General features: G+C 33.1%; 1 non-coding gene across 1 annotated transcript; it reads left to right on the top strand.

Moving 5' to 3' along the window:
* Positions 1-200: 200 nt before the first annotated feature.
* Positions 201-307, top strand: LOC126003166 (U6 spliceosomal RNA). Its single transcript, XR_007493702.1, has one exon. It is a non-coding gene; the product is annotated as a U6 spliceosomal RNA (small nuclear RNA).
* The last annotated feature ends 9,749 nt before the right edge of the window (positions 308-10,056 follow it).

Below are 10,056 nucleotides of genomic sequence, written 5' to 3'. Positions count from 1 at the left end.
CCCCCCCAAAAAAATACTTTTTATAAGGAAAAATATTATATAAATTTTCAAAACATATTCTACTGAATAGTAATATATAAGTAATAACTAGATAAATTAACTTGTAAAAATATTGGCAGTCATATTAATATATTGTATAAGTAATCTTAAATGATAAGGATCATAGGGTTTTAAACTTATATAGAAACTACTCCATTTAAGTGCTCACTTCGGCAGCACATATACTAAAATTGGAATGATACAAAGAAGATTAGCATGGCCCCTGCACAAGGATGACAGGCAAATTCGTGAAGTGTCCCATATTTAAAAAAAAAAACAAACAAAAAAACTTCTCCACTTAAAACTTATTCAGAAGTAGTTGGATAACCTGACAACAAAAAAGTGACAATACATCTAATATAATTTATTATATTAAATAAAAACTATTGACCTCAGGTAAAACTATGCCTGCATTGGCCATCACTTATTAGCCTCTTGTATACCTTCTAGAAAATATTAAAACAGGGTAAAATAGAAACCATTTGTATTTAAACTTCTCATTCTCCTTTTAAGTTTGTTCTATAAATTATACATTCATTATAAATTTGTGTAATATAGTAGTACATGATTTCCTTTCCTTGGTAAAGAGGAAAATAACTGTCCCTTGGCAAACTACCATATTGTATAAACTTGCCACTGAGCTATTTTGCATCTCATTGTACAGTCTTAGAGTGTACTATGTGAAGTGATTTGCTATTAACAACTACTGAGTATCCCTACTAAATAGTGAATTAAAACCTGAAAAAATAAAGTAACTAAATTACTGTATTTATTAGCTAATTACTTAGTTAATTAATAATATGAATACTTAATACTAATATTTAAGTTAGTATTATGTAGATCTTTGTTTGCTGTTAACGGAGGAGGTGTTGAACATCTACAAACAGAACTGTTAGTTACTAATGTACTATTTATAGGTTATGTAAGTTATGTAAGTACATGATGAAATTGTACTGTAGGCAATTCATCTCAATTCATTTTAATAGTAAACACATTTTTCTTAGAATTACAATATCTAATACATACAAGGTACTGACAGACTTAACAAAAAAATTAACCCCATCAAAAATTGGGGAGAAAGGAGCTGGAGAGATAGCATGGAGGTAAGGCATTTGCCTTGCATGCAAAAGGACTGTGGTTTGAATCCCAGCATCCCATATGGTCCCCCGAGCCTGCCAGGAGTGATTTCTGAGCTTAGAGCCAGGAGTAACCCCTGAGCGCTGCCAGGTGTGACCCAAAAACAAACAACAACAAAAATTGGGGAGAAGAAATGAACAGACAAGTCCTCAAAGAAATACAGATGGCCAAAAAGCACAAGAAAAAAATGCTCCACATCACTAATCCTCAGGGAGATGCAAGTCAAAATAACAATGAAGTACCATCTCATGCCACAGAGACTGGCACACATCACAAAGACCAAGAACAATCAGTGCTGGTGGGAATGTGGAGAGAAAGAAACTCTCATTCACTGCTGGTGGGAATACCATCTAGCCCAGCCTTAATGGAAAACGATATAGAGATTCCTTGAAAAACTAGAAATGGAACTCCCATATGATCCAGCTATACCTATACTCCTAAGGATATACCTTAGGAACACAAAAACACAACACAAAAATGCTCTTTGCACACCTATGTTTATTGCAGCTCTATTAATAATAGCCAGAATCTGAAAACAACCCAGATGCCCAACAACAGATGAGTGGCTAAAGAATCTGTGATATATTTACACAAGGGAATACTATTCAACTGTCAGGAAAATAAGTCATGAAATTTTGCTTTACCTGAATGGATATGGAAACTATTATGCTGAGTGAAATGAGTCAGAGGGAAAGAGCTAGACACATAATAGTCTTACTCATCTGTAGTATTTAAGAAAAATAAAAGATAGTATGGTAATAATACCTTAGAGATGAGGTTTGACAGGACCAGTCCATAATATGAAGCTTACCACAAAGACTGGTGAGCATGAAAAAGTCTTAGAGACATTATTTCAAAGACTAAGTATCTTAACATTAAAAAGAAATCTCTAGAGACTTCCACCAGAAAAAAAAATCCAACAAAATTACATCTGCAATCTTACATTTCCCCATTAGAAACCTTCAACTGCTTTGAAGTCTGCAATCTTATCAAGGTTTCAATTGTAAGCTATAAAGAAAAGCACTGCCCATGGATACAGGGAGAAGTCTACACTCTAAGTGACCAAATCATAATCTATTATGCTGTTTGCATAAATTCTATGCCACCATTCTGAACAACCTTAAATAAAAACAATTGACCTTAGGTAAAACTATGCCTGCATTGACCATCACTTATTAGCCTCTTGTATACCTTCTAGAAAATATTAAAACAGGGTAAAATAGACCATTTGTATTTAAACTTCTCATTCTCCTTTTAAGTTTGTTCTATAAATTATACATTCATTATAAATTCGTGTAATATAGTAGTACATGGTTTTCTTTCCTTGGTAAAAAGGAAAATAACTGTCCCTTGGCAAACTACTGTATTGTATAAACTTGCCACTGAGCTATTTTGCATCTCATTGTACAGTCTGATTTGCCAATAGCTAATTACAACCATCATTGATTTACTCCATTCTCACAGCGTTAAAATAATAAAATAAAGAGTCTGATGGCATCACATATATGGAACTCATTATTATAGAAGTAGATATCACATTGTTGCACTCCCCTATTCACATGTGTGCACTTATTTCTGCAGACTTTCACGCCTGAAATGAATTTACTGGAAATCTAGTTTCTACTATATGTTAAGCCTACAATTCAAGAACAGCCACGCCAAGGACATAGTGTTCCATCTTTACAATCAAATACAGATTTCCCATTAAAAGGAAAATTTTCTATTTCAAAAGAGTTAATAGTGTGGTCCCTCAAAAATAACTCCAGATGGAAAATTTTTAGGACTTAAAATATTCTGCAATATTAAATACTTTTGTTTGATTGAAATTTGTATAAAATTTGAGTCACTAGATATATTGCATCAACATTTTTCTTTAAAAGATAGGTTGTAGTTAGGAGTACTATCCTATTTTCTGATATTAATTGTTGCAGCTATTTTTGTACTTATGCAAGATGACTTCACTCTTACTGAAATATTTTCAGTGATCATTTACGCAAGACATGGTCATATTTCCTCAACTGTTTTGCTAGTTTCTGTACCAAGTTGGCAATCTTTTCTCACTAATTGCAACCCAACCCTTTTTTCTCTTTCAACTCTATTTAAATTAAAAATAAACTTCATTAAGTATAATGGTTTATTACGTCAAGAAGGGGGACAAATTCCAATATAACAGTGATTAAGTGTTCAGCCTTTAACTAAAAATTACTATTTCCAAAATAAACACTACTGAAAAAATATTTCCCAATAGTCTATAGATAGCTCATGGACTACAGAAGAGCAAAGCATTGATTTTTCTCCATATCATATTTCACAGAAAATATCTCCAAGTCATTAGTAGAGATTAAGTATAAATATTGTCTATGATACTTAAGTCATTGAATGAACACTTGAAATCTCTAGCTCCAGCTTCTGGAATCACATGATCATAAAGCAGGTTTGTTACTAATAGATGACTCTGTTTACAATCAGTCCCATAAACCCTATAATTAAAGAAAACACAAGCTTGATAACTAAAATACAAATGAGGTGAATTGGGAGAGATGGAAATTAAAAATCAAACTATGTAGGGCTATAGCAACAGTACAGTGGGTAGAGTGGTTGCCATGAACATGATTGAGGCCCAAGCATCCTATATGGTCCCCAATGAGCACAAAGCCGGGAGTAACCACGGAGAACAACTGGATGTGGCTTCCACTTCTCCCTCCTTTAAAAATATAGGAAATAAACCTACTAACATTTTAACATATTTTAGTCACCTAAATGAATAGATCTATATCTTATATGTTTAACATACATTAAAATGTAGATGTGCCATTGTATCTTTAGCCACTCATCTATTGTCAGGCCTCTGCATTGTTTCCAGATTATGGCTATTGTAAATAGAGCTATGACAAACATAGGAATGCAGAGAACTTTTCTGCATGGTTAATAACAGAAATTCTTTGATGAATGATCATGAAATACACACTATGAAATACTATGCAGCTGTTAGGAAAAATGAAGTCATGACAGTTGCTTATACATGGATAGATATGGAGATTATTATACTAAGTGAAATGAGTCAGAGAGAGAGGGAGAGACAAATACTCTCATTAATTTGTGGGGGTATAAGAAAAATAATCGATAGTGTGATGATAATAATACCCAGAGACAATAGAGATATGGATCAGGAGGATCAGTCAATGGTAGGAAGCTTGCCAAAAAAAGAGTAGTGAATATAGTTAGGGTAGTGAATGTTCCTCTGTGACAGTGATGGTTGGAACTGATCACTCTGGACAAGAACTGAGTGCTGAAAAAAATAAAGCTTTATGCATGATACCCTTAATTAGCAAAGTACAAACCATAGTGTCAAAAAGTAAAGAGAGTAAGAGAGAGCAAGAGAGAGAGAGAGACAGAGACAGAGACAGAGACAGAGAGAGAGACAGAGAGAGAGACAGAGAGAGAGACAGAGAGAGAGAAGCAAGAGAAGAAAAATGTATGCTCAGAGACAAGCAGGGGAGAAGGCATGGGGTGGGTGAAAGGAAAACTATGGACCCTGGAGATGGGAAATGTGCACTGGTGAAGGTTGTTGTATATTGTATGACTTTAACTCAATCGTGAACAATTTATCTGTGGGGAAAAAACCTATATTATGAACAACCTTGTAACTAAGTTTTCTTTATATAGTGTATAATAAAAGAAGAAACGGGCTGGAGAGATAGCATGGAGGTAAGGAGTTTGCCTTGCATGCAGAAAGACGGTGGTGGGAATCCTGACATCCCATATGGTCCGCTGTGCGAACTGGGAACATTGGTAGTGGGAAATGTGCACTGTACTGCAAGCCAAAGTGTCTAAGAGAGAGAGAGAGAGAGAGAGAGAGAGACAGAGACAGAGACAGAGACAGAGAGAGAGAGACAGAGAGAGAGAGACAGAGAGAGAGAAGCAAGAGAAGAAAAATGTATGCTCAGAGACAAGCAGGGGAGAAGGCATGGGGTGGGTGAAAGGAAAACTATGGACCCTGGAGATGGGAAATGTGCACTGGTGAAGGTTGTTGTATATTGTATGACTTTAACTCAATCGTGAACAATTTATCTGTGGGGAAAAAACCTATATTATGAACAACCTTGTAACTAAGTTTCCTTTATATAGTGTATAATAAAAGAAGAAACGGGCTGAAGAGATAGCATGGAGGTAAGGAGTTTGCCTTGCATGCAGAAAGACGGTGGTGGGAATCCTGACATCCCATATGGTCCGCTGTGCCTGCCAGGAGCGATTTCTGAGCATAGAGCCAGGAGTAAACCCTGAGTGCTGCTGGGTGCGAACCAAAAACCAAAAAAAAAAAAAAAAAAAAAAAAAAAAAAAACCAACAACAAACAAACAACAACAACAACAACGGAAAAACAAAAGAAGAAACAAAAGTTCATGTCATGTTTATTATACAGTGTTTTAGGAATTTAAAAATGAGCTATTTACTGGGCTTTATTTGTCATATGTAAGCGGTAGTTTGGGTCCGTTCATACCTGGCATATTCACACTCTGAGGTCCCTACTGCCAATGGTCAGGGTCCATGCAGTGTTGGGACTGAACCCTGGCCTCCCCTCCCATATGCCAAGCATGCACTAAGCCCTTTGAGCTCTCTACAACTCTGTGTTTAATTTTTGTAAGGATACTCACTATGACAGTATGAGTCATTATTTTTAAACATAGCTAGAATCTTTTTTTTTAATGCTCTTTAATTTAGAAGAACTTGAGTCCTAAATCTTGTTAGTTGGAATTGCTATGACGAAAGTGATGTCTTATGAGATGATGTGACTTTTAGGCTTTGTTTCAGTTCCTTCAAATTCATTTGAATTTAAAACAAGTTTTAGAAAATAATTGTTTAAGTCCATCAATGTTATGGATAATGTGTAAGTAATACAGATTTCATCCGTTTCAAGTAAAAGGTTATGCTGTTACAAGTATAGTTTGTGTGTATATTAATAATTCTAAATTGTTATTTAGTATTTGACTACCGTATTTGTGAAAAATAAAAAAAAAGGTGTTGCATTTACCTGTAAACCCTTGAACAGTTTTCTCTACTAGAAATGGGGGTGATGTGGGGTTTGACACTAATACGTAAACTTGCTTTCCTTGTAAATTGTTTATTTCATCAATTTTGGTAAACTTTATATTTCCATAGCATACTACTGAACACAATTTAAAAATTAAACTATTGCTTAGGTCTAATTGTAATGTAAAAAAAGCAGTGTATAAATAAAAAAGAAAAAATAATATAAAAAGGAAAAAATAAATTTGCTATTAGAATATAAAAAAGATGAGAACCAAAATGAAAAAGCTAAAATCATAAATTACTGAAATAAAGAACATGGTAGGTTATAACAAAACTCAATAAAAATTCTGGGCAATAGCAGCTGAGAAAAAGATTGAGGAACTTCAAGATGAGATAGATTAAACATCTAGTAAACAACAGAAGATGAAAAAAGGCAGAAAATAAATTAACAGCACACAAGGAAACCATGGGATGAAAACAAGAGGAACAATATAAGAATCATCAGGAACCTTGGAGAACATAAAGAACCAGTAGTTAAAAAGAATGCATAGATGAGGGTTTGGGGAGTATTAGGGGGTGCTGGGTGAAAGGGGAGAAGAAAAAAAAAGCATAGATAAAAATTTCCCAGAGTTGAATACAGGCAACCTATAGTGTGTATGTGTTGCCACTTCTAAAATAAAAGCAAAGCAAAAATCACATATGGGATGAAAAAGAAATATAATAAGGGAATAATAAATGGTCAAAGTCATTAGAACTGAAGACTCTGTCTATAGATCTAAGCTTATATGGCAGGGGGTAATTAGCTGAGTCATTGGTAGTGGGATCAGGCCTCTCTGGTAATAGATGTGGTGCTGGACCAATGTAATCATGAATTGTATAATTAAATGTATTATAAACTTAGTATTTGTCTTTTATTGAGATATCAGTTGTACATTAGTGATAAAATGTACTGGTAGTCACAAAAGCCAGAGCAGTGGCTCTAAAAGTAAGGCATCTGCCTCGCAAGTACTAGCCTAGGATGGACTATGGTTCAATCCCCCAGCATCCCATATGGTCCCCCCAAGCCAGGAGTGACTTCTGAACTCATAGCCAGGAGTAGCCCCTGAGTGTCAACGGGTGTAGACCCCCCAATATATATATATATATATATACATATATATATATATATATAAATTATTTATTTAACTTTTATTATACTTGTAATAAGTGTTCTCATACTGTAACTAAGAATTTTCAAGCAAAAATCTACTAAATATACATCCAAGTAAACTATTTTAATGTATTGAATTCAAATATTAAACTCAAGTAGTCTATAACAACTCTCAGTTTAGTATACTAAGCTCTTTTTGAGCCTTCCTCTTATCTAACAGAAGTTTACATCTTCTTCATCACAAAGTTCAATATTATAAAATTCAGGAAAACAATCTCCAGATATAAACAAATTTTAAGAATAAATAAGCTTTAATGGGTAGCCCAAAATCTCTCACTAGATGAGGAGAAAAATACAAATGCAACAGCATAAGTGGTGCAAACCAATAAAGATTATATTTACTATAAACTCTAATAAAGGACAATAGGAAAGTGCTGATGTGGATCAGAGATAACAACCAATTGAAAAGCTCTTATTGTTAGTAAAAAGTCAATAAATGTCAAATTGTGTAACTATAATAACAAATAAATGAACATCGAAAATTTGCAATTTTTCAAAAAGAAAATCAAAGTAAACTTTCAACTATTAATAACTTGAACTTCTCAAAGGGATTGTTCAGTTTTAGATTGCTACTGTTATTGTTGATGATATTATTATTAGTACTGTTGTTTAAAAAACAGTATGACGTGTTTTCTCCATTAAGAAAAAATTTCATGTTTTTATTTCTTATTCTTTCTGGTAAATACTCCACCAAATTTCTTTATTGATTTATTTTGTTTCCTAAATTATATAATAAGTCTTATTTTTTTATTATTTCTTCTCTTGCTCACTAATATTTCTACATTAATAACAACAAGCAAGATAGTTACAGTTAACACATATTGAATGGTAAGTGTAGTTAGGAATTTCTTTTCAACCCAATCAGTCCTCTGAAAAACCTTTTGTGGTAGGTAGATTTTATCATTGTCCCTATTGAAGAGATAAAGAAACCAAAGCACAATTTAGGTATATCAAAAGGTAACATAGCTACTTTGTTAAAATTAAAATTAAGTAATAAAAGAATAACACAAAGTTAATTATTTTCTTTATGATATATGGGTAGATGATATTTTAAAATTCAGTTATTATTTTCACAGATAGAAAAATCCAATAACTAACAATATTGAATAAACTTAAAATTAACTCAAAATGCAAAATTTCTTATGAATACCTTGAAAGAAAATAGGGACATCTAATTTTAGAAACTATATCTATTGATACAGTGCCCACAATAAAAATTAATTGAGTGTCACAGCTAGTATGAGAATAGTTTAAGAAACCTCAATTTTTCTCAGGGACCAAAAAAAAAATTCTACTCTGCTAGGTTCCTCTAGTAATGTCAAGAGCAACTTTGTTGGTAAACAGATGAGTAGGTGATATCTATCTGAAAGTCAATAAACACAGCCTGATTAAAGATTACTCTTAGAAATACTTCACTCTCTTGGAAGTTAATCTCTGAAATAAAATTGTGAAAGAAGATGCCAAGTTATCTTCCAGAAAATTTTATGAAGAGATTAGAGTAAGCTTGGTAGGAATGACAGAATCCAAGAAAATTCAGACTCACAAGAGATGATTCTGTATAGAGATATACTCACGAAGACAAAGAATGGAGAAAAAGCAACAATCTTTGAGGCAAGAACACTTAAAAAAATGTTTAACTCGCTTGGGGCCAGAGAGGTAGCACTAGAGGTAAGGTGTCTGCCTTGCAAGCCCTAGCCAAGGAAGGACCTCCCAAGCCAGGGGCAATTTCTGAGCGCTTAGCCAGGAGTTACCCCTGAGCATCAAACTGGTGTTGCCCCCCCCCCTGCAAAAAAAAAGTTTAACTCTCTTAATTAAGATTCTTTAGATAGCTAAATAAAATATGAAATGAATACGTGAAACATATACCCAAGTAAATTTGAAGTTTTTGATAACATACAAATGTACACTATATATATATATATATATCTCAGAGTATGCACCAAGTTTATATCATAATGAGCTATACCTAAATAAAGTAACAGAGAAGATGAATCTAACACAATATATTTAATGCACTAAAAGGCACTAAAATAAAGATTAAAAAATGTAAAAAAAAATGGAGCAAAAGAAAAGTGTATATTTAAATACAACAGCATAGAAAATTAGATTTAAAGTAGTGATCTAAGGCTGGAATAATAGTACAGTGAATAGGGTACTTGCTTTGCATATGACCAACTTGGGTTCAATCCCAGCACCCATATAGTCTTCAAACTTTGGCTAAGTTACTGTCTCTGAGTGTAGAGCCAGTAGTAAGCCTTGAGAACTCTCAAATGAGACAAGAGGGTATAACACTAAAATGTATAAGCCTTACAGAGAACTATCAACACTGATAAGTCAAATTAGCAAGATAGCAGCATTCAGGGTTAGTGTAGAAAATTAATTATATTTTAATATAACAATCTAAAAACAAATATTAGAAAAATAAAATTGACTATACACAAATAATAATAATAGCATATAAAATTTTGGATTATTTAAGAATAATTTATAATATATGAAAGCCCTAAATACTACATCTAAATATATGAAAGATCTAAAGTTGCAAAACTTACTAAAGTTATATAAGCCTAATTAATGGAGAAATATACTATATTCATGAAATAAAATACTGAATATTATTAAGGCATCAGTTAAATGTATC

Source organism: Suncus etruscus, chromosome 2 (assembly GCF_024139225.1).
Source record: "Suncus etruscus isolate mSunEtr1 chromosome 2, mSunEtr1.pri.cur, whole genome shotgun sequence".
NCBI classification, from domain to species: domain Eukaryota; kingdom Metazoa; phylum Chordata; class Mammalia; order Eulipotyphla; family Soricidae; genus Suncus; species Suncus etruscus.
This window is presented reverse-complemented; position numbering and strand designations above follow the sequence as displayed.